General features: G+C 33.9%; 1 long non-coding RNA gene across 1 annotated transcript; it reads right to left on the reverse strand.

Moving 5' to 3' along the window:
- Window positions 1-16016: 16016 nt before the first annotated feature.
- Window positions 16017-21834, reverse strand: LOC103884582. The gene is made up of 3 exons (XR_647214.3): window positions 19909-21834; window positions 17064-17114; window positions 16017-16194 (listed from the first exon to the last, which is right to left on the reverse strand). It is a non-coding gene; the product is annotated as an uncharacterized LOC103884582 (long non-coding RNA).
- Between the last annotated feature and the right edge of the window lie 2305 nt (window positions 21835-24139).

Genomic DNA, 24139 nt, shown 5'->3' on the forward strand with positions numbered 1-24139 from the left:
AAAGTGCATTTAACATAGCCTAATGCGTAGGAGAGCTCTTAGTTTTAAAAATTATTCCCTGATCACAGTCACATATTAGATCATGAAGAAAATCTCAGGAAACTTCAATAAATAGAAACTACTTTAGCCACATGTTCTTTCAAAAGGTAATAAAGTTATGAATTAATTGACCAAAAAGCAAATAAAGCATTCATTTGATTATTAATTAGCATTCCTCTAAAAAATGTGCTCGATTATGAAATTCTAAAGCAACCAGAAAGTGTGAATACTTTTAAATGCTTTAGGATGTATCCACATTGGCTTCTGAGGTTAATAAAGTGAAATGCTTACATATAAATAATGAATTAAATTAATCAAACATCAAGTTAAGAACTTGAAAAAAAAAGTAGGATATGAGAAATTCAAAAAAGAATAGTGGAGAAATAGCCAAGTTAAAGAAAAATGTTATCAACTAGGAAGAGAAGAAACAACAGAATAACTAAATCAATCCAAAAAATATTTCTTTAGTAGATATAATCAAAATATAAAATATATAAAGCTTTTACAAGTTTAATTAAATCACCACACAATTAGGAACACTTATGACTGATGATAAAAACACAAGTATAGTTTTCAAATATAGAGAATATTATATGCTTACCAAAATTTTCTAAAACCAAAACATGTTTTGACAAAATAATAATCATAAGAAAATAAAAATAGTGAAATAATTAACTTTTTAAATTCTGAATCCAGGTGATTTTATAGCAGATATTTTAGGTTTGTGTGGACATTCCAAGTCTGTGCAAAATCTTCCAGAATATAAGAAACACTTTGTTAAAAAATGTTTTTAAAACATTTACAAACCTTTATATCAAAATCTTATAAAAATGAAACTTTAACCTTATTTCACTAATGCATATAGATGCAAATGTCTAATAAATAAAATACTAGCAAATCAGATCTTAGTTACTCAATGATTAATGATTACTTTAAGTGTCATTACTGTCAGTTAGGTTTTGATATGCATTACAATCAAATGCATATCAAAATTAGGTGCCAGGTCTCCTAAGAGAAAAATGGGCGAATTGAACCACAACTCTATTTTTCTTCTTTGTACGTTGTGTGTACTGCTTTGCAGGATGCATTTTTCTGACCTGAGATCATAATAGAAAATGTTATCAACATTACTATCCAACCCATTAATTAAATGTTTTTATTTTATCCATGACTTCTTGTTTTTTTCTTTTATTCTTCTTAGAGCAGACCACTTAAAGTATGTAATATATTCTCATATCTTAATATGACAATTAGTTTTGTTTTGTTTTTGCTTTATTTCTCCTTTCTCCGTTGGCTTTCTTTTCTCATTTTTCCACTTTTTGTTAGTTTTAGTCGCTCACTTTTCATGTTGGTGGCTTTCCGCAACAATCGGGTGAGCTTTTACTATCCCATTACATTAAAAATGAAACACTTGAAGCTGATTGGAAGCTCTCTGTAAAGGCTTTGTTGATTGAAGCCATTTACTGTGGGATGAGCTGCAATGACTCTGTCTCTCCTTAGTGGTATCTTTTAATTCCCTGCTGTGCAAATAAATACCAGATTGCTGCGTTTATTCTCAGAATGGGGAAGGGACCTGAGTTCTGCTTTTCACTCAGGCTGTTTATAGTCCCAAGCCTGGCCCTGTCCTCTTCTATGCTTGTAGTTCATGTATTGAGTTTTCTTAGACAATAAAACTTTAGTGTTGAAGGATGGATTGGTTGTAAGAAAGGGACCTGTGAGTGAGGAGTCAATATAATACAATACAGCCTCTTACACAATCTCCTGTTTTCAGGTCCTCATTTTAGCTATGTCTTTTTCAATAACTTATGTTCCCAGGCGCTGTGGAAGCAATTCTATTTTGTGTCAGGCATGCCTCCTGCAGGTACTTTTTTATAAATCAGCTAAATGAGGAACCATACTTCTCTTTATGCTATTTTCTCTCTTGTTGTCTTTGACTTTATACATTTTTGTATATTTTGAATTTATATTTTAGTGAGTTTTCATAAAAAGAGGAAATACATGTTAGTGATCAATGGTCCATGTCTAACCAGAAGCTTCAGAGTCAAATTAGTGAATTAGAATGATGTAATCCTTAAGAAAAATATTGATTGTGTAATTTTTGATTATACATAATAAAATAGTCATAAATAAAATTATTTTATGCATTCTATCTCGTATAACCATGAATTTATTTACTTTGTATTTATCAATGACCCTATGTAGTCTAAACATACTTTTCTTGCATGTGGCTCTAGAAATTGATCCATATTATATTAAACTCTAGCAGAAACATTGGGAAAGAATTGTATCTTGAGGTTTGAAATTACTCATGATGTTGTAATCATATTGCTGTTACGAGTTATTTAATTTCTTGTTATTTTGTGTTTCTTCCTTTAAGTGAAATTTTTAAAATTGTAATTGATTGAATACTCAGTATAGCTGTATTCCATTTCATTGAAAACTTAAACTTATACATCATATCATACAATTTAATTTGAAGATACCTTTCAGCTATATATTCATGATAGGAAGATATTTCACAAGTGCATGCTGTAAAAATTTCTATGGTATTACTTTTGTGTGTGTGTGTGTCAGAGAAGCCGTATTATTGCTGAGAGCAAATAAGCTTAAACCTCAAAGGATTTACTTCGGAAGTTAAAAGGTCCACTTAGGAAGTGAAAACCCACAATGCTTTAATGGAATTTAAACATAGCAAAACCTCTTCTCCCTCACACTATCATTAACTGGTATGAGCCTTTTTTGATGAAGTTTAAAAAGCTTCTTCAATAAATTCCCATAAGCAAGCAAAAGTAAGGACAAAGTGGTAGCCTGAATCTTAGAGCTATATTTTCTTGTTTGATTTTATTTAATAGTGCTGTGTTACTTTTAGCCAGTGTATTGTTTTCTGTCACCTGACCCTTGGAGTAAAAACAGTATTGTCGTATGACTTAATATTTAAAAGTCAATAAGGGCACAGGAAAGGCACTGCGTGAGACTTTTAAAGACATGCCTGAAATTCACTGACAAATAAACTTTTCTCATTGCTATATGCAGGGGTGTTTTGCTAAACATGAAAAAATGGGTTTTTAAGCTCACTTGGTGGGAATAATTTCAGTTACAAAATTTAAGCCTCTCTTTATAGAAAATTCGTGTAAGATAGACCCAGATCCCTAAAATAAAATGGTAAAGACAACACACAAACATAAAAAGACCAAAGACAAGTTGCATTTTCTTAAAAAAATTAAGAATCAGGACCAGCTATTTAATTTTTAATTACCATTTTATTGTCACTGTAACTTTTGTAAGATAAAAAATTGAAACTTTTCAAAGTCATAATCTGTTTTCTAATTTTAGGACTCAAATTCCTCAACTTTAGCTTTCTGGTCCCAGGGCAACTAAAATATTTAATAATTTTTTAAACGAGGTAAAATTTTGTTAAGAAACTGAAATAACCTTCAAATCCAGTTCCGCTAGAAAGGAATACATAGACGGAGCTATACCATGACACAGCACTTTCTACAATTTCTTTCATACACAACTCCTTTCTTCCTAAGACTTAGGGATAGTTTGAAGATTTAGATTTTCTTCTACCCAGTTTCGTTTACTTCTTCTGGGGTTTAATTTTCCTGCTAGTCCTTCTACTTTAGCTTCTTAATTCATTCAAAATAGTCCAGGTTATGATGTAGTAACAACTCCAAATTTTCATTGGCTTATCTCAATAAAGATGTGCTTTTGCTCTGAATTTATGGTATCTCCACAGCAATATAAGCTTTCACACTTTCACACTGCAGCAAGGGAAGAGTCAAGGCTGAATAACGGATCATTGTTTTCCATCAGAAATAAGATACCTCACTCCTCCTAACATTAGATTGACTGAAACAATCACACTGTGTAATTCAAGGGGGAATGATCTGCCTGTTGTCCTTGCTGCTTGGGAGGCTGAGGCAGGAGGATGGCCAGAGCCCAGAAATGCAGAAGGGCCAGAGTTCGGTGAACAGGGGTAGTATCCACCAAGTGTTTTTTTTTTTTTTTTTTTTTTTTTTACTGGACTATTTTAAGTTCATTAATATAACTTAGAATCATAATTCTCTAATTTTGCTTCTATTATTAGAATCAAAATTTTATGATTGGTTAAAAAGCAGGAAGAAATGGATATGCAGGGTTTCGCATCAAGGAAGAAATAGAAAATCTTTGACTCTGGTCATACCTCTGTTCCACAAGCATTCATAAGCTCTTAGCAGTTCAGTAGACCCAGAATACTTTCTATGATTAAGAAACTCCAAAGGATAACTTTCAAATTATTTCAAGAAGAAAAGAAAAATTGTATCACATTATTTTCTATGGTCTCATATCTATACTCATGTATTTTGCTCTGTCTGCCTTACATTTTTCAATGTCAAAAAGATTATTCCAGGAATATTACAGATTATTTATGTCTCCTAATGTCTATTCTTTCTGCTTGGAAAAGAAAACCTAGGGCTATGCAAATTCATGGTCACAGTGTCTCATTTTAAATATGCTTCGCTTACATAGCATTTTAGAACATTAAGAGTTCCCTATATAGACAAACTTTTAGATAATTTATCCCCTTACCTTTTGAATCATCTATATTTCACTTTTTACTTGATCATTCCTTCAGACTATAGGGATTCTCTATATTCCAATATTGACAATAATTTCCTTTTGTCCTTGCGTACCTCAAACTAATGTCTAAATTATCTGCTTTTCTTCATAGCCATTTGAAGAGTTATTTTTCCATCTCCACTTCTTCACCTTTTATTCACTACTGGTTAAATTATTTACTATCTTTGTTTTTGTAGGAAAATCTTATTTAAAAATACACGAAAAAGAAAGCAATAATTTCTCATTTTTCCCTTACCCCAAACCAACCATCATTAATCTTTTGTCATTATTGGTATCACTGTCACATTGAAATGTGTTTGTTGTTTCTGCATCACTCTGTCATTATTTTTTTTTTTTGACTCAAATAAAATTTCCATATATACATGGGTTTATATCTATGCTCTGGTTCTATATTTAGGCTTTCTCTTTAGATCATTTTGTCTATGTGTCTCCTATTGTGCTAACCCTCTCTATGTTAATTACTATAGCTCTACAGCTGCTCTGAAGATCTGGAAGAGCCAGTCTCTTCACATTGCTCTTCTTTTCTAGCATTCCATTGCCTATTTTTTATCATTTGCTTTTTGATACAAACTTTAGAATCAGACTGATAAATTAAATGTAAAATGTAAAGTTAAGTGAAACAAACTATACACTGAGAATTTTACTAGAATTTCAGCCACTTTGTTGTTTATATCATAGCACTGTTGAATTTCCCAATCCTTGAAATAGTTGTATTTCTATTGTTTTTAGGTTTTCTTTAATATCATATAGTCAAGTTTTATAATTTGCTCTCTACAAAATTTGCACACTTAAAAAGATTTACTAATAATTTTATGAGGAATAAATGTTGAATTTTCTTGCGTATTTTCCATTTTTATCAAGATGATAATATATCTTTACCTTTTCATTTAACGTGTTAAAGTATGAATTACTTGATGCCTTTTGAATTATAATATACTTATTATTTTTTTTTTTTTTGAGATGGGGTCTCCCTCTGTTACCCAGACTGGAGTGCAGTGGTTCAGTCACAAGTCACTCTAATCTCTAACTCCTGGGTTCAAGCAATCCTCCCGCCTCAGCCTTCCAAGTACTGAGACCTACAGGCACATGCCATCACACCCAGATAATTTTTTTTTCCTTTTTCTTTGTGTATAGATGAGGTCTCTATGTTGCTCAGGCTGGTCTTCAACTCAGCCTCAAGTAATCCTTTTGCCTTGGCCTCTCAAAGCTCTGGGATTATGGCATGAGCTACTATGCTTGGCATGAATTACCTTATTTTTGTAGATGTTCACCCCATGTAAAAGCCACCTTGTGATTATAAATATGCAGGATGAATTTTTCTCTTCATTTATTGTCAAGGTTAAGATTTTTAAATTCTCCAATCAGTTCCTTTCTGTGCAATGGGGTTTAATTTTCATTAAGCTGTGGGGGTTTGCTTTATGTAACTCAATTCTGAATCTTGGGCAGGCTCTGAGTTTTATCTCCTCTCTCTCATACCCCATTATGTAATGAGGTTCATTAAAGTAAAACCTCAAGATCCCAGGGTTTATCAGAAAACCCTCTGGCTGAAAACAAGTTTTGGTGCTCACTTACCTCCCAAGGTTCCTGCTTTAATTTCATTTTTAATCTCAGTGTATTTCTTACTTTTTGTGCAGCTCAGTGATGCGTTGAAATTGTTTTCAACTTTTATCCAGCATTTGAGTTGCTTTAATCAAATCCAAGGTATCATTCTGATCTCTAATCTGCTGTATGCCAGATTTAGAACACTATGGACTGAAATCCACTCACGTCTGATTTTTAACCGTAAAACCACCACTAACACTATTTTGTCAAACACTATCTTAACCAAACATAGAGAACTTGTTTAGCCCTTATTTCTGATTTGGCTACTAGCTTCTTCTTGGTGCACTTACCTCACTTACATTTTATGACAAAGCACTGTTTTTGTTTTGTTTTGTTTTGTTTTTTTGCTGCTCCATCTCAGGCTTTATTCCAGACACTAAATGTCAGAGAGGTTGAATATTGGGGGTAGACCCTGGGCTTTTGCTCTTTACAGTTTCTTCCTACATTAGCTCACATATTCTCAAGGCTTTATACAGCAATTATATCCTGACAACCTCCAAAGTATATCCCCTACCCAAACTTCTTTGAAGTCTCAACTGATTAATGCAACTGTAAACTTGATTTATCCATATATAAGACTTTCAACTACTTATCACACTTTTAATTGAACTCTGCTTTTTCTGAAAGTCATTTGTTAATGGGAGACTTTAGAACCCCACTGTCAACATTAGACAGATCCATGAGACAGAAAGCTAACAAGGATATCCAGGAATTGAACTCAGTTCTGCACCAAGTGTACCTAATAGACGTCTACAGAACTCTCCACCCCAAATCAACAGAATATACATTCTTCTCAGCACCACATCACACTTATTCCAAAATTGATCACATAGTTGGAAGTCAAGTACTCCTCAGCAAATGTAAAACAACAGAAATTATAACAAACTGTCTCTCAGACCACAGTGCAATCAAACTAGAATTCAGGATTAAGAAACTCACTCAAAACCGCTCAACTACATGGAGACTGAACAACCTGCTCCTGAATGACTACTGGGTACATAATAAAATGAAGGCAGCAATAAAGATGTTATTTGAAACCAGTGAGAACAAAGACAGAACATACCAGAATCTCTGGGACCCATTTAAAGCAGTGTGTAGAGGGAAATTTATAGCACTAAATGCCCACAAGAGAAAGCAGGAAAGATCTAAAATTGGCACCCTAACATCACAATTAAAAGAACTAGGGAAGCAAGAGCAAACACATCCAAAAGCTAGCAGAAGGCAAGAAATAACTAAGACCAGAGCAGTACTAAGTTCTTTCTCAATAAATAAAAGGAATATACATACATTCAAGTGAACAAGCCAGAGACCTGGAAATCATTCTGTTCTACCCTGTCCAACCACCACCTTTCCAAATTAAGTTAATCAGCAAATGCTATCAAGTCTATATATATATAAAACAAACAAACAAACAAAAAACCTCTTTCTGTCTCTGTCAAACCATTGTTTGGGGGGGTCCACAATTTCTCACATGAACTCAACCCAAGTCTTTTAACACCTCACTCACCCCCTGCAAGCTTGTCTTGATACAGCAGCTAGAGATTACTCTAAATCATAAATTAGATTATGCTCCCTCTAATTAAAACTACTCAATTATTTGTGCAAGAGAAACAAAACCTAACTTTCTTGCCGTTTCCAAAGAGCCCTTAAGGCTATGATTATGTGATTTCTACCAGACTTCTCATTCTCATCCGGTATAATATGTCCTCAGCAAGTCCTTGAATATACAAGCTCTGGTGTGACTGAAAAGACCTTTTAGTTAGTACAAAAGGCTTCAACTTCACTACCACAACCTCAGAGAACAGATTCAACACCACCCACTGCCTATTCTTTTCTTGCCCCTCTGCCTAACCTCCGTTATTCTCTTTCAGAAGTTGGCTTCTATTTCATTCACAATATTTGTTTCAATTTCCAAGTTTATGTCCATTTCTTGATAATTTGTCAATTGCCTATTAGATAATATGTTCTAAGATGATATGGCCTTGTATATTTTATTTTCATTATTCCCAGTACAGTATCTAATACTTTCTAGGTGTTTAATAAGATAAAATATTGTGTGTGATTATGTGTGTGTGTTAACTGGAGAGGACACATTTTATACTAATTTATAGCATGCAATCAGAAAAGTATGAAAATCTTAAATGTTCTCATGTTCTTTGTTCACATGTCATCATACTCAATTAATAATTAGCTGTTAAATCAATAAATGTATTTTTAAAGTTTACAGCTTTAATTATCAGATTTTTTTAACCATTCATAGTCTTTTTAAACATATAAGTATGTATTTGGTATACTTGGTATATACCTAACAAATAGATGTACATAAATTAATCAAAACATATGCACAAGTGTTCATAGAAGCTTATGTATTAGAATCCAATAACGATAAATAGCCCAAATGACCACCAATAGCAGAATGAATAACTTGTGCTTTACCTGTAAAAGTAAGAATCATGTAGTAATGGCAGTACACAAATTGCTGCTATGCAAAACGCGAAGGCTCAATATCAAATTTGTATTATTCAGTGAAAGAACCAAGACATAAAAGGAAATATACTATATGATGCCAGTTATGTAGAGTTCAAAAGCAGGTAGAATTAATATATGATAGAAGTCAGTACAGTGGCTGTTTGGAGAGTAATAATTAAGAGAGAGCATAAAGGAGGCTTTCGAGACACTAGTAATATTCTGTTTCTTGAATACGTGGTATGTGATAAGAAGAAATGAAAAAGCATTTAAAAAACCTATAAAGACCATTATTCCCTAATTACAATTCAGGATAAACTTTGTTATAACAAGGAATAAAGTGACTGGGTCACATGTTCTGTGTCAGTATATACCACCAAACAATTTTCTTGTTTTGAGATGGAGTCTCGCTCTGTCGCCAGGCTGGAGTGTAGTGGCGCGATCTCAGCTTACTGCAACCTCCGCCTCCTTAGTTCAGGTGATTCTCCTTTATCAGCCTCCCGAATAGCTGGAACTACAGGTGCGTGCTACCACGCCAGGCTAATTTTCTGTATTTTTAGTTGAGATAGGGTTTTACCGTGTTAGCCAGGATGGTCTCGATCTCCCCGTATCATAATCTGCTCACCTCAGCCTCCCAAAATGCTAGGATTACCCTGGCGCCCGGTCTGCCAAACAATTTTCTAAGTTATTTTTACTATTTTGCACTCTCATCACCTGTATACAAAAAGTTCATTCACTCCACATTCTTACTAAAACTAGGTATTATCTCTCTTTTAGATTTAACATTTTGAAGATTGTGTGAACAATGGCATTGCCTCTTAATTTGCCTTTTTTGCAGTTAGTGAGATTGGGAATTTTTCATATGTTGCTTGGTCATTTGGATATCCTTCTATAATGCCCATTGAAAACTTTCACCTAGTACTTTATGGAGCTTCTTACGTTGTCGAATTGTACACATTCTTACATATTGTGTATATAAGCCTCTAGCAAATACATGCCTTGCAAAGTCCCCCGGTCTATTTTATATCTGCTCACATTTTCAGTGGTATGTTTTGATAAATAGAAGGTCTTACTGTTAATGTAGCCCTATTTATCTTTTTGTTTTTCCTTTATGACTAGTGCCTTTGTGACCTAGTTAAAAAATTTCTGTCTAGTCCTAAGTCATGAAGGTACTCTCCTATATTTTCTTCTGGAAGATTTATTTTTCTGTCTTTCACATTTACATTTATTTTCTGTATGGAAATAAATTTTTAATATATTATTAAGTAGAAGGCACAATTCATTTTTTTCTTACATATATATTCAGTTGACTCATAACTATTATTGAAAAGATCATTATTTCCTAATAACATTACAAAATGAACTTTGTCCTATCAGGTGATTATTTGTGTCTGTTTCTAAATGTTATTCTTTCTATTAGTACATTTCTCTATACCTATGCAAGAAAATGGTTTTTAAAATTACTGTAATTGTACATGTTTTGATAGTAATAGTGTAAGTCCTTAAGCTTTGCTATTTTCTTCAACATTATCTTTGTTAGTTTTTGTATGTTCTTCTTACCGAGACATAATTTGCATCAGCTAAAATGCAAAAAGCTTAAATTTTTAGTTGGATGAGTTTTGGTAACTGTACAGATGTATTTTAGAATCACCCAAAACAAGAAATAGGGGCTGTAATACCAGCACTTTGAGAGGCCAAGGACCATGGCTGGCGGATCGCTCAAGCTCCAGAGTTCTAGACTAGCCTGTGCAACAGGGTGAAATCCCATCTCTATAAAATAAAATAAAATAAAAAGATATAGAGAATTACTATTTTATTTACTGTATCATTTTTTGGCAAATTCCAGTATCATACTCAAAAATATTTTAGTATATATGTCTTAAAGGATTCTTAAAAACATAATCACAATCACATTGTCACTCCTAAATTATAACTAAAATTCCTTGAAATGTAGATATTTTACATTTTAAACTTCACAAGAAATCATGCTTTTTTGCCTTAGAGGATGAGTTCTAAAAAGTTAAAGCCAGAGAGATTCCATACATACAACACATTTAACTTTTCTCAAGGTCAGTTCCACTGTGGTTGTAATGGAGACTTTAAATATTAGCCTTGTTTCAATCATAGCATATTACAGTGAGATAAAATACATGAAAACTTCATAAAATGCATACAATCTTAAAATTCAAAATACATATAACAACAATTATCTCTGCCAAACTCCTCATTTTATATAAGCCAAGTGAAACCAAAGGGGGGTTCAATTTGAAATATTTGCAGACTTGGTATGGGGGCCTGGATTCTATGTGTTCCTGCAACTCTCTTTACTAATGCAGTCCCTCCCCTCTCCTCTCCATGGGCAAAGACACCTTTGGTGAAGGACTCTTTTCTGCACCTCCAGACAGATCTCTTTTGAGGATGCCTACGTCTACTACTTACTTTCCTTCTTTCTGACCATTTCTAAAATCAAGCTCAACATGTTTCCCTTATCTCATTTTCCCATCTTTCCTCAAGTATCTCTATTTTTTCAGTGATACCAATATTTGCTTATATGCTTTACCCATATAGAGAACCCTGATGATGTTAACAATATACCAGACCATGGTTCTCCTTTTTTTTGTTATCCTCCTTGGATTTTGCAACATTTCTTGAGTCTGCAGATTTATATTTTTTGTAGGTTTTGGTGAGGTTTTGGCCATTATTAAATACCATTCTGATGTGTTTTCTTCATTCTCTCCTGAAACTCAAACTGCAACTGAAGTAGATGTTTTGCTTTTTCCTCCTGAGTCTTTCACTCTCTTTTCTCTGTATTTTGTTCTTTACCTTCTATGTGTTAGTCAGAATATGTTTTTATCCCCCTTCTCTTCCAGTCATTTAACCCCTTTTGCTCTATACAATTTGCTATTAAGTTTATCTATTTGTTTCTTAAGTTTTTTGATATTATCAATTGTAAAAATTATATCCCTTATTTTTATAGATTCAGATTATCTGGTGAAATTCTCCATTATATCATCTGTTTTCTTAAACTTAAATTACACTTAAAGTATGTTCCTAGTAAACACAGTATCAAGGTTTTCCTTGGGTTACATTTTATGGTCATTTATTTCTCTTGGTATTGTCTCTTGGTATGTTGGGTACTTTCTCATTGATTGTGGGACAACTTACATTTATAATTTCAGAGTCTCTAAATAACGTTCTCTGGTTCTAGTCTTTCTTTTTTTGAGCAGCTAGGATGAGGCAGATTACCATACCCTAGTCAACAGCTGAGATAACTCACGCCTTTACCAAGAGTCCTTCTTCTTGATATGCCCTTCAAGTTTTTTTTTCTTTTTAATATTATCTCTTTCACACTTTAAGATTGTCAAAAAATTCTCTAATGTTTTTGAACAACTATCTGTTTAAGTTTTTTGCTTCTTCTCCTGTGTAAATTAAGATTTCAATAAATGCTGCAAAAGGAAAATCACAAAATTTTGTCTTCTCTATGCTTCGCTTTTTCTGACATCTTGGTATCTAAGGTTTGCCTGCCATTGCACCCCTAAGCTCCATTTTTCTCCCCAGACTTATGAAATTGATGAAAGCTCTACTGGCATTCTGGTCTCTCAATAATAGCTCTATCTCTGACATCACAACCTTTCTGTTATCCCTAAGAATCAACAAATACAATGAGTTTAGCTAGTACATCTTGCAGAACATCAGCCCACCTCTACTAAGTTCCCTCAAATCCTGGCTAGCAACTCTAGAGACAGATGATCCCATCTCATTTTGTCTGGTTTCATTTTTTTCTGCAAGCTACTTCTTCATATCAACATGCATATATCAACTCTAAAACCTGTTAATGTTATTGCTTCTGATTTCTTATGAACTGAGAGGTAAAGTAGAGGTAAGAAGTTTGGATTGTTAAGTAGAATGATGTCAAGTGTTCTATTGTCAATAAAATAAATTAGATTTCGAGAAGCATTATGGTTATTTATAGTATTTTTACCTTATTTCTTGAGTATATTCTTGATAGGTAAGTTTGATAGGTAAGAAAGATATACAATAAGTCAAATTGTAAAACTTGTTAAGAGGAATTATTTTAAAAATCTAAGCTCAATTATAGTAAAATGTATGATCTCCAGTTGTCTTTATTTCCTTTTGATTATATTAATACTATTTTCAACTTCATATCAAAACTATTTAAAGTAACTACACATACTTTAATAATATAAAAATGCAGACTACTTTCTACAATTGCTTTACATCAAATTTCTAATTTTTTTCTTTCCCCAGTTTTAATCTCATCCTGTAACATTTTCAAGACCCAGAATATGACATATGTATTTAGGTTACTTCTTCTGACTGATTTTCTCTTTTTTTTTATTGGCCACTTATTGAAATGCAATTTGTTGTTCTAAGTCCAGCTCAATGCTACTTATTTTTGTTTTATTCCTGTCCTTATATAACTAATATAAAAGGCACTATACTTACATACACAGATTAGATAGGGAGAGGATGCTTCACTGAACATGGTCTTGTTAAATGGACCTGTTTTGCATAGGCCCTCATGGCATTATCCCCACAGAAATGTGTTTGCAACACAGTACAGGGATTTACAGCATAGCAAACTTGCAATTGTTAGTTTGTTATATTCACTTTCAACTATCTTTTATATGATTCTTTTGCCATACTCTCAAGTTGCACTAAATTTCCTGAAATTTCTTATAATATGAAAACCCATTCAACAATTCTAAAATGTATGATAATCTTTGTCATCTTTTTTCTCAATCACATTCTGAGGCTTTTCTGATGGAAATCTATATGACTTCCAATTTCATATCCTGTGTGGTATGTCTTTTATTTTTTTGCAGCTAGTTGAGCACTATCACTTGCTTTCCTTTTGTCAGGCATGAGTCATAACTATTAACCAAAACAAAAAGTAAATGGCAGATAAAGTTTACACTGATGTAAACCACACTTTATAATAAACTCAATGAAAGCAAGCTAGAACAAATATTGGCTGAGAGAAAGTACAGAACAGAGCTCAAATAAAAGTACATATTGTACTAAAATAAATTGTTCTGTTTTAGTACATGCAAATTTATAGAAGCATTTCAGAAACAAATAGCACTATCATAAACCAGCAGGGTGGTACAAATGACACATCTGTGTACAATACTTGGCATATCCATCAATAAATGTTTAACACATTTCTGAAAGTTATTTTATTTTCCTTTAGGTATAATTAGAGCTTTATCAATTTCAGCTCATATCATTTAAATATTCTTCTATTATGATTTCAGCCTGGGAGTTCTATGAATTCAGGAATGACAACTGGCTTGTTCTTTTTGTGTCCAGAACGCTGTTTAGTATTGTGAACCCTGAATATCTGAGACAGGTCTCAGTTAATTTAGAAAGTTTATTTTGCCAAGGTTGAGGATGCATGCCTGTGCTACAGCCTCAGGAGGTCCTGATGACATGTGCCCAAAGTGGTCAAAGCACAGATGGTTTTATACATTTTAGGGACACATGAAACATAAATCAACATATGTAAGATGAACACTGGTTTGGTCTGGACAGGCAGGACAACTTGAAGCAAAGGTGGGACAAATGGAATCAGGGAGGGGCTTCCAGGTCACAGGTAGATAAGAGACAAATGGTTGCATTATTTTGAGTTTCTGATTAGCCTCTCCAAAGGAGACAATCAGATATGTATTCATCTCAGTGAGCAGAGGGGTAACTTTGAATAGAATGGGAGGTAGGTTTGCCCTAAGCAGTTCCCAGCTCGACTTTTCCCAGTAGCTTAGTGATTTTAGAGCCCCAAGATTTATTTTCCTTTCACAGTGTCTGACAGAGCCTGTATCTTCTTTAAATATTTACAGAATAAGATAAGCAACATACAGCATTTCTTCCCTAAACTAGGAATTCCCAAGGCCTTGAAAAGGGCTTGACAGATGAAAATAGATGTTCAAGTATTATTTGTGGAATTCATTATTTCAAATAACAACAATCGATTGAGTATTTATTGTCTGGCATGAACTGTGCTGTGCTGAATAAAAACTGCTATGAGCAAATTGAGTGTATCCCCAACTATCTTTCCATCCACATATTCTCCTCCTTCCTCACCCCGTGATTTAATATTTTCCTACTGAGAACTCAGGACATAAGTTTAAGAAAACTATGAGATAACATGTATGTCTCTTGAAAATCATTTATGTGTGAAACTTTTATTTATTTCTAGTGCTAGGCATAATTGTCTGTGTTTTGTTTTGTTCCCGCCCACTCCTATGCTTATTTTCCATTATAAAAGTTCTGACGACATAAGTTTTTAGAGGATGAGTGGGGAGAAGATTGAATAGTCAAGGTCCAAATTTGCATTTTACAGTTTTTCCCTCCTTGGGAACTCTTCCTACCTAGGAACAATTCCAATCTCTGAAAGAAATGATTCAGGAATTCAGGAATGTGTATTTGAATATAATCTTATGTGGGGATGATTGGAAGAGGTAAGAAATAAAGGCAGTAATTATACTGACATATCAAGAAAATGATATTTAAAATTCAAATAGGATCTTAGATTATACAAATATATAAAAGAAACAATTTTCTAAAAATTTGAAGTTATGGCGACCAACTCTTATGTCTCAGATTCCTCCTTGCATTCATTGAATAAACGTTTGTTGAAGACTTAAGAAATACTCAGTAGCTCACTAAAGATTATGAATAAAATACGAAATAAAATACAACCCATGGAAAATATAGTCTTAGAAAGTTCACCATTTATCAGGAAGCCAAGAAAGCTAAAAAACACCTAGTGTATAATTGATAGTTGTTGTATATATTCAGATTGTACTAATACCATATCCCAGACAGAACAATTCATTTTCTCAGTGAGGTTAGGTACATCTTCACACACATAAAGCTTGAATTCTCCCAAAGAACAAATAGGAATTCATCAATCAGACAAGAAAGAGAAGAAAATTTCAGGCAGAAGGAATAATAAGTAAAATGGAAAAAAAAATTCTTGAAAATGCACAAACTTCTCTGGGAAAAGATTGGCATCTAATATGGCTTTAGCAGACTGGAGGCAGGGCATAGGATAAAGAGAATTTGCAACATTATGAGCTAGGAAAGAAGGTTGGAAAAGATCCTGGAAAGTCTTAAAGAAGCTGTACACATTGCCATTAAGATTGTGTCATGTATTGAATTGGGCATGGGAGTGGGCATCTCATTACCAAAAGAATGCATTTTTATTAGAGACAAACAGTGAATAGGCTGAAGCACTTCCTTTCAGCCTATATATACAAAACACATAAAAGATATTGTTTTTATTTAAAATAAAACACATTCAGGGAATCCATGGGAGATAATACAGTCATGGGTTCTTACTTTTTGTTTCTGGTTGGGCCAGTAAAACCCACTCCTCATCCCTGTTTTCCACTTATCACTGGAGCAAGAAATTAAAAACCATGGCTTCAGGCTGCTGAAAGCCTAAAATAAAATAAAAAAAAAATTAAAAACAGAACAAAAACAAAATATAAGGCAGGTTGGACAAGCTTGCAAGTTAGATGATAATATAGATTCTCTTTGGTTTTATATAATATATTCATATCAAAGAATGCTTTTACAACATCTCTTAAATACCCAAATCTGATTTTCTTGTGCTTATATTCAAGGATTTTCTTTAAGAAAAAAAATGGTATGACTAGGTCTACATTAGAAAATAATTCTTGTAATTTTGTGGAAGAGATGTAGAAAAGCAGAAACTGGGAACCAGGAAAAGGGCAGGAATAGAAAGATACTTCACAAGCAATTCTGGTATAATTATGAACAGATGAGAGGCAAGGTACGGGAGAGAGTGAGTAGTAAATGGTGATTCAGGGGTTTTAGCAATGTGAGGACCAAAGAGAGAGCAGGAATGAGAGAGTCAACAGAATAGTAGTAGGCACAGATGGGGATGTATCAGAAGCCTCCACATGCCTCCAACTATCATACAGTAAAAGCACATGTGTAAAAATGAGCCAAAATGCCAAAGCAAACAGAAGAAAATACACTCTTTGTAATTCTACATATATAAATTAAGATTGCTTATTGTTGTTTTTACTGAATATTAAAGGTATAGCAAAATCAACAATATGATTATACAATGTCATGAATTACTTTATATTTATTGAATTTCTATTTTTCCATTTAGTGTCTCATCCTAGTGCCACTCAGATTAAAACAAACATAGTTACCAGGACAAGAGGACCTGGAGGCCCTCTTCTTCAGGGGTATAAGGAATTCCTTATTTTGTCAAATGCAACAGAGCCTCCTGACTGTTCTTTGACATGTGTGATTAATTGCCAAGAGTCACTTACTTCTTCACCCGTGTAGCTCCTGCTCTGCTCTCCAACTGCCACACTGCATCGCTGAGAGGAATTGAAATACGCCTTTATATTTAAATTTCATTCTTGTGATTAGGCTGAACCTGTCATACACCTACCACCCTCATCTGATAATAGGCAAGCCTGAGTGAGTACTAGGACTCCTACTGTGTATTCAATACACTATCTATTGTGTAAAAATACTGATGTGTCTCCTGGAGCCTGCAGGTATGCATACATTTATTTGCTCTTACACCAATTTTCCTTGCCATCTGACAGTTTTCATCAAACACAGTGTTTGGTTAGTTAATCTTTGCTCTATTTTCTTTACTTCTATATTTACTTCAAATAGAAAAGTATGAAATTTAAAAACAAATTCCAGCCCTTGAGATTCCTGTAACTAAAAAGTACATAAGCCAAAATGTAGTCAAGTAAACAGTAGACTGGTAGCCAGGTGAAATCAATAGTTACTAATGTTAAAAGGTACCTCAGAACAACATATTTAGCAAATTTTCAAAATAAAATATCTTTAAAATTAGCGAATCCGTCTTAAAGCATTTTCCAAAAGGTTGAAAAAATGAATGTTAGTTGGATATACTTAATGCTTGTGAAATTATTTCCATTAATGATAGTTTAAATAAGTGTTAACATAGCATGTTATTACAGTGCTTTTTATTTGATATTCTCACTTAATTCAAAACAACAATATTCATATTTTTCAAAATTCCCATTAAATTTTTTTGTAAAAAAATTGTATTCCTCCATTTTTATATCTAGATACGGCATTTTTCTAATTATTTCACTTAAAAAAAAAATAGTGAGTTCAAGTGAAGGACTGAATATGGAAAAGGCACTTCTGCTTTCATGTTTTTCATTTATTTCCTTTTTGATAACCTTTTAAAACTAAGTTTCACATATTCATTCCCTTGTGTATACTTCCTGCCACTTGTCCAGGAGTAAGCCATGGAGTCAGTGATGAATGTAAACAATGATCTGTCATTCTCCACAAGAACACCCGGTATTCTCTCTTGAGAGATCCTACTCTGAATTCTGCAAGGAATCCCTCCTGTAGCTCCTATTTCTCTGCTCAGCCAGTATGGAAGGTTGAATAAAGGAAGAATTTATTTCCCCTCTGCTTTCACAGCAGCACAAATTCATATTGATCTCAGAAAATAAGAAAAAGTGTCTATAGTGATAAATTAGCTGCATTAAATACTCTAAGTAGATTCAAATATAGTGTTCATAAATTTATTCGAATTTAGCTATTTTCATCCATACTGTTTCCATCAGCTCAGATCATAAAATTATTGGGTCACATTATTTTATATGTGAATAAAAATAATGTAGCCACTGCCAAGTAAGTTTATTCAGGTACCTTTCTCAAACTTCAGAAACATTTTCTTTTATTTACCCTTGCATTTATCTAGCTATTCACCTATCCATCTATTCAATCATTAATCACTTTTTCCACAGACATGTATTTTTTAATGTTAACACAAAAATAATATAGCCAGTATTGGGGACTGTTAGATAATGACAGAAAATTAATTGCTGATAATTTCATTTACATTCCAATTTTCACAATGTTAAGGCTTGTTGACATTTCAATTAATTGTGTATTTCCTAATATTCTTTCTGGGAAGATGCCTCAAATTAAGAAAATTTATTTATGTAGAATCAACTGTTTTTCTATAAATTAAGAAATTTTATGTTAGATGTTTGATCTTTTAGATTTTCCTTTCTCAGAAAAATAAACGTTTGTTAATGCTTTGTGATTTTAATTTTTGTAGCTATATTTTATTGAACAAATCGGGATCAGGTTTTTAGAGTGCAGTCAGAAAACAAATCAATTTCCTTCTTTCTCCTACTCATTTTAACCTGCTCTGTAAGAATGGAACTTTCCTGCCTTAGATGGAATTTTCAACAAGTTCTTCAACTCTTTCGGTTGCTCTTCTGTTTTCACTCAACTGAGAAGGATCTCTCCCAAGAACTTTGTTTGAAATAAATGGTGTCCTTTTTAACAGATCAAGCCTTCCAGAGGGGAAGTTTGCAGAAGGAAATGGCTGAATGCATGATATATTTTCTATTTTTTGCCTATATCTGTATTCTTCTCCATCTCTCACTAGGCTGCCTTAAGCTGCTCCAGGATTAAAGGAAGTAGGGTATTAATGAGAAAAGAGGTAAAGGACAGGAATTTTATTTTCAAGTGACTGATATTATTTGGTATTGAATTTCTCTGTGCTTTGCAGGTCTTTAAAGCTAACTCTGTCTTAAAGCATGCTCTTCTGAGATACTTTTCATGAAATAAGGGATGCATTTTTCCCTTGGTTGGTCATATATAAGTTCCCCATCAGTCCCTGATTTTGTGATGTTCAATTCACTCAGCCTTTCTCTGTTCCCTTCTTAACCACATTCCTATACCTTTTAGGCAACTCCCTTTAATGTTGCTCTGATTCAGATAGCTCTCATCTACTGTGAGAACATCCTTCGTTCTGATAAGCTCCGAATTTCAGCTTACTCCTTTAAATTTTGTAATTAGAAAAGGTAATCAGCCACCCTCTTTTTCCAAATGTGTATCAGGCACCAATTTTTATCTTCCATCCCTCTAGAGAACTGCAAGTAAATGTCTTCCTAAAGTGTGTGTGTGTATGTGTGTGTCTGTGTTACAATGAGGAAAAATTCCCACTCCTACCTCAACCATTTTACTTTGTTGTTCCAACTTACTTTATAAGCTGGAAGACACACCACCCTTTTAATAAATCCTACTTGGATATTCCACTAATTTTCAAATATGGTTGTAGTTGTCATTTCCTGGGAAGAGAAAAGGACAGGTTCTCACCTGAGTTAGAAATAGATTCTTACTTCAATAGCTCTGTTGTTACTGGGGGTCCTTGCTCCCAGAGCTCCCAAGATGGTGGCAGGCCGCTTCCAAAATGGCTGCGGGTCACTTCCAAGACGGTGGCAAGCCTTGTGTTCTCTGACCTGGAGTTCTTGGCCTCATAGATTCCAAGGAATGGAATCTTGGGTCATGCCATGAGTGTTATAGCTCTATTAGAAGCTGGGGGTCACAGAAGAGAACCATGGAACCCAGCGACTAGCGTTCAGCTCAGTTAGGACTAACCCAGGTACTTGGGTGTGCAGGAACAACGGCAAGCCTTTAGTCCATCTGGAGTGGCAATGGGCACCTCACTGGATCAGGAGCACAGCGGACACCCTGCCCGAACCAGAGGGATGGAAGTCAGTGGCGGTTCTGCCAAGGCGGCAAACAGCAGTGGTGGAGGGCGAGGGAAAGCTCAGCTCGAGCCATAACAAAACACGGACTGGAAGAGTGCAGTTACAAGATTTAATAGAGTGAAAACAGAGCTCCTATATAAGGGTAGGGGACCCAAAGGGGGTTGCCGTTGAGGGCTCCAATGTATGGGTTTATATCGTGATCCTTGTCCCTCCCACTTGTCTCTCAGGCAATAGATGATTGGCTATTCTTTACCTCCTGTTTTTGCCTAATTACTAGTTTAGTGAGCTCTGTGATTGGTCGGGTGTGGGCTAAGTTTCAAGCCCTGTGTTTAAAGGTGGAGGCGGTCACCTTCCCAGTTAGGCTTAGGGATTCTTAGTCAGTCTAGAAAATCCAGCTAGTCCTGTCTCTCACTGTTACCTTTGTGACACTTCTTCCGTACTGGTACATAAGAGGACATTCATAATACTTGTTTTCCTGTTAAATATGCCAGCATGAAATTTAAAACCTCATTTTAATGCTTTTCACTCAAGCACAATTTCTGAGAGGTCTTACTTATAGTGTATCTATGTTGATGAGTCTTTGACAGGGTTTCATATTATGATTTGAGGAATCTGTAGTTTCATGCTGGCAATTACAAAAATTTTAAACCTAGAAACATTTTAACAAATATCTACTTTAAAATGTGGAACTAGGTTTATATTATATTAATATAACCTAAATTAGTCAATAATATTAAAGGAAAAAAATGTTTTTATGTTGTATAGATTTTGGCTCATCAGAACCCTGTAGGAACTAGCTGCCCAGTGCTGAACTAAGGCAAAACCTAAATAAGTAGCAAATGCAAATAATACAAGTCCAGGAATCTCGTTAATTATGAAAAGTTATATAAAAACTAAAATATATAAAGCACAAAATTATTCAAGAAGCATTCTATAAGGAATTTGTAAGTTTTCACAAATGTTTTATTCACACTGTTACTCCCTTGATTCCTTCCCTCTGGGCTACTCTCTTATGCTTAAGATACATAGGTCTGTACTTGAAACAATCCTATCTAAATGGAATATCAAGAATGCAAATAAAACAATTTGATTGGAATTTTGTAGCAAGCCCTTTTCATTACCTAAGTATGCTCAGTAAACTCTCCGGCCACCTTCATTCACTGCTTCCTTTTATTCGATTCAAAGCAAAATTGTAGTTCCCAATAACTCAACTTTGTCCAAATTCACTTCTCTCCAGTTCAGTATCTAGTCCGATGATACTCTGATAGTCATCCAACAAATGTTTGCTTTTGTTTGTTGTTATCTCACCAAAATGAGGATGGTTCAATATATTCTTGATAATTTTGAGATTAAGGAGAAGATTTGAGAGGGCAAAAATGGCAACAGAATGCTTAATTTTAGCCTCCATAAGCAATTTGTTAAGGAGAGTTTTTATTGTCAAGCTCACGATTCTTTATCAAATTGTACTTAATATTATACAGACTCGCTCTCTAAATAAGTATCAACTCCTTAATATGTTTTGGATCTGGTATGTGTGTGTGCGCATGCGTGTGTGTGTGTGTGTTCTGAGAGATAGAAATTAGAGAGCAATGATAACGAAATAAAGGAATGGAAAAAATCCTCAAGACAGAGTCAAAACAACAATAAGTCATATAAATAATTAAAATAAAATATGATAGTTAATGACATAGAAATAAATAACATGTGCTTTGCAAGCACAAAAGAAAGCTGAATAAACCAAATCATATAGCCCCGTTGGAATGGGTCAGCACTCATTGACTGTACTGGATGATCTTAAGGATGTCACTGAGTAACTCTTGCCCAATCTTGCCTTTATGAACAACTGATGTGGCAGAGGTTGGAAAGATTAAAATTATAGTCCTTAAACGTGAGAAAGACTCTATGTTAAATCAAGAAAATTATAGAATACTGAGCATGAATTCAATTTGGGATGCTAAGCCAATAATAAAGTATGTTGAAGAAACCAACCCATTTTAGAAAAATCAACATTTTTAATGTCAAAAATAAGAGTCATTTCAGAGGAAACATAAAGAGGAAATATTTAATACTATCTCTTAAAATTTTTTGCCAGGAATGTTCATGAGATGGAGCAATAATCAGTTGGGTGTTGATTTCAGATAAGAAATATTTAAAACTAGAACTATTGTGTTTAATATGTGTCATGCATTACACCATTTACTCTTGACAATCCTATGAGGTACATTCATTCACAGCATTTTGATGTTACAGGTAAGGCAATTGAAGTGCATAATACATGAATAACTCTTTTGTATTCCTACACTCTAACTCTGGAATCTCAACTGTGATTTTATGCTGTCTGTTTGGAAACAGAATATACCTCATAGAGGTAAGATGGCAGATTTTCTAAATGTAATTTCTTAGTTGTAGTTAGTACCTGTCATTTCACTTGACATCTTAATACATTTTTCTGAAGAACACATACCATGAAACTCCCAAGCTTGAAAGTATTCTAAAATATTATGAAATCTAGTGATAAAACCAGGTGAAGTTCTTTTGTTTATTGTTTTTTAAATCATTGCAACCAAAAAGTTTCTTCTTCTCAAGAGTACCAGTTGGAAACAGAGAACAGATTCTACCAAGTCCTGACAGGCGTGTGAAGATTCAGGGCAATGAAGGTGCAGATAGAGAGAAAACAGACTGTGTGGGCAGAGGCTGTGAGGATAGAGATGAGCAGAGTTTGGGGTTTTTGTTTGTTTGTCCCTAATTCAGAGTTTGCTGAAAAAGAGTGGTGAGAGAAAGCAATGCCTAAAAATAAATTTTCTGTGGAGTATATTGTATTCCACTTTAATGGGGTCTACAATACAGATCTACAATATTCCTCAGAGGTTTAAGAGATGTCCCTGTAACTTAATAATTTTAACATGATATCTTAGTAATTAGCTATCATGTGTATCTTGATATATCTAGATTAAATCTTTTTCTCTCTCTGTCTTCTCAAGATAAACTGTTTTCTGTATATACAAAATATTTTACATGAGAACAACTCTAATATAAAGTATTTGTACAATGAACACATAAAATGAACTGAGTGATGATTTCTAGCTAACAATGTAAGAAAAAACATCTGAGGAATATTTTAAAGTTTACTCTAAGATAATGAGCTTAAAATTCAGCCCTAGCCTTTAACAGTCAATGACATGTTGGTTTCTCAGAAAGGTAACAGAAAGCCAACAGAAAATTCTCCTCCAATTTTATATGGCTGTGTGGTAACATTTACTGTGCATCAAGAAACACATGATGAAACCACAAATGGGCAATAAAATAGAGCCAATGCATAATGAGAGGGAGATTATATCAGGAAATAGTAAAATGAGAAACTAATTTAGAATGAAGAATTAAAATGAGAAGGATGAAGAACAGAATTTCAAAAGCATGGTTGTGAATCCTTGAGTAAGGTAACCTTGGAATTATTCACCAATTTCCCAAATGCAGGAAGAAGAGGACCTGTAATAAATGACTATTTTTTTACTTACCATAAAGAATCTACCCTTCTTCTAGTAATAGAATTTTTTTTTTTTCTTTTTGAGAGCAATTTCCCCCTATCCCGAATTGTCAGTGGATGGTATTACTTTGGAGATGATCGGAGAGTATCTCGGGCTTGAATCTTCCCAGAAAAAGGCATTCAACCCAATGTGGGCCAATGAAAGACTATGATGTGGAATTGCTAGAACTGTTACATTTAGTGAATTCGCTTTTAGTGGAACGGTTACGCTGGTGGTACATAATTTTGTAATTTCCAGGGAAAGAGCCTGCATTAGGTTGAAGCCAACAAAAGAGAACACCAAATCGGGCAA

This window comes from Papio anubis, chromosome 3, assembly GCF_008728515.1.
Source record: "Papio anubis isolate 15944 chromosome 3, Panubis1.0, whole genome shotgun sequence".
Classification (NCBI taxonomy): Eukaryota; Metazoa; Chordata; class Mammalia; order Primates; family Cercopithecidae; genus Papio; species Papio anubis.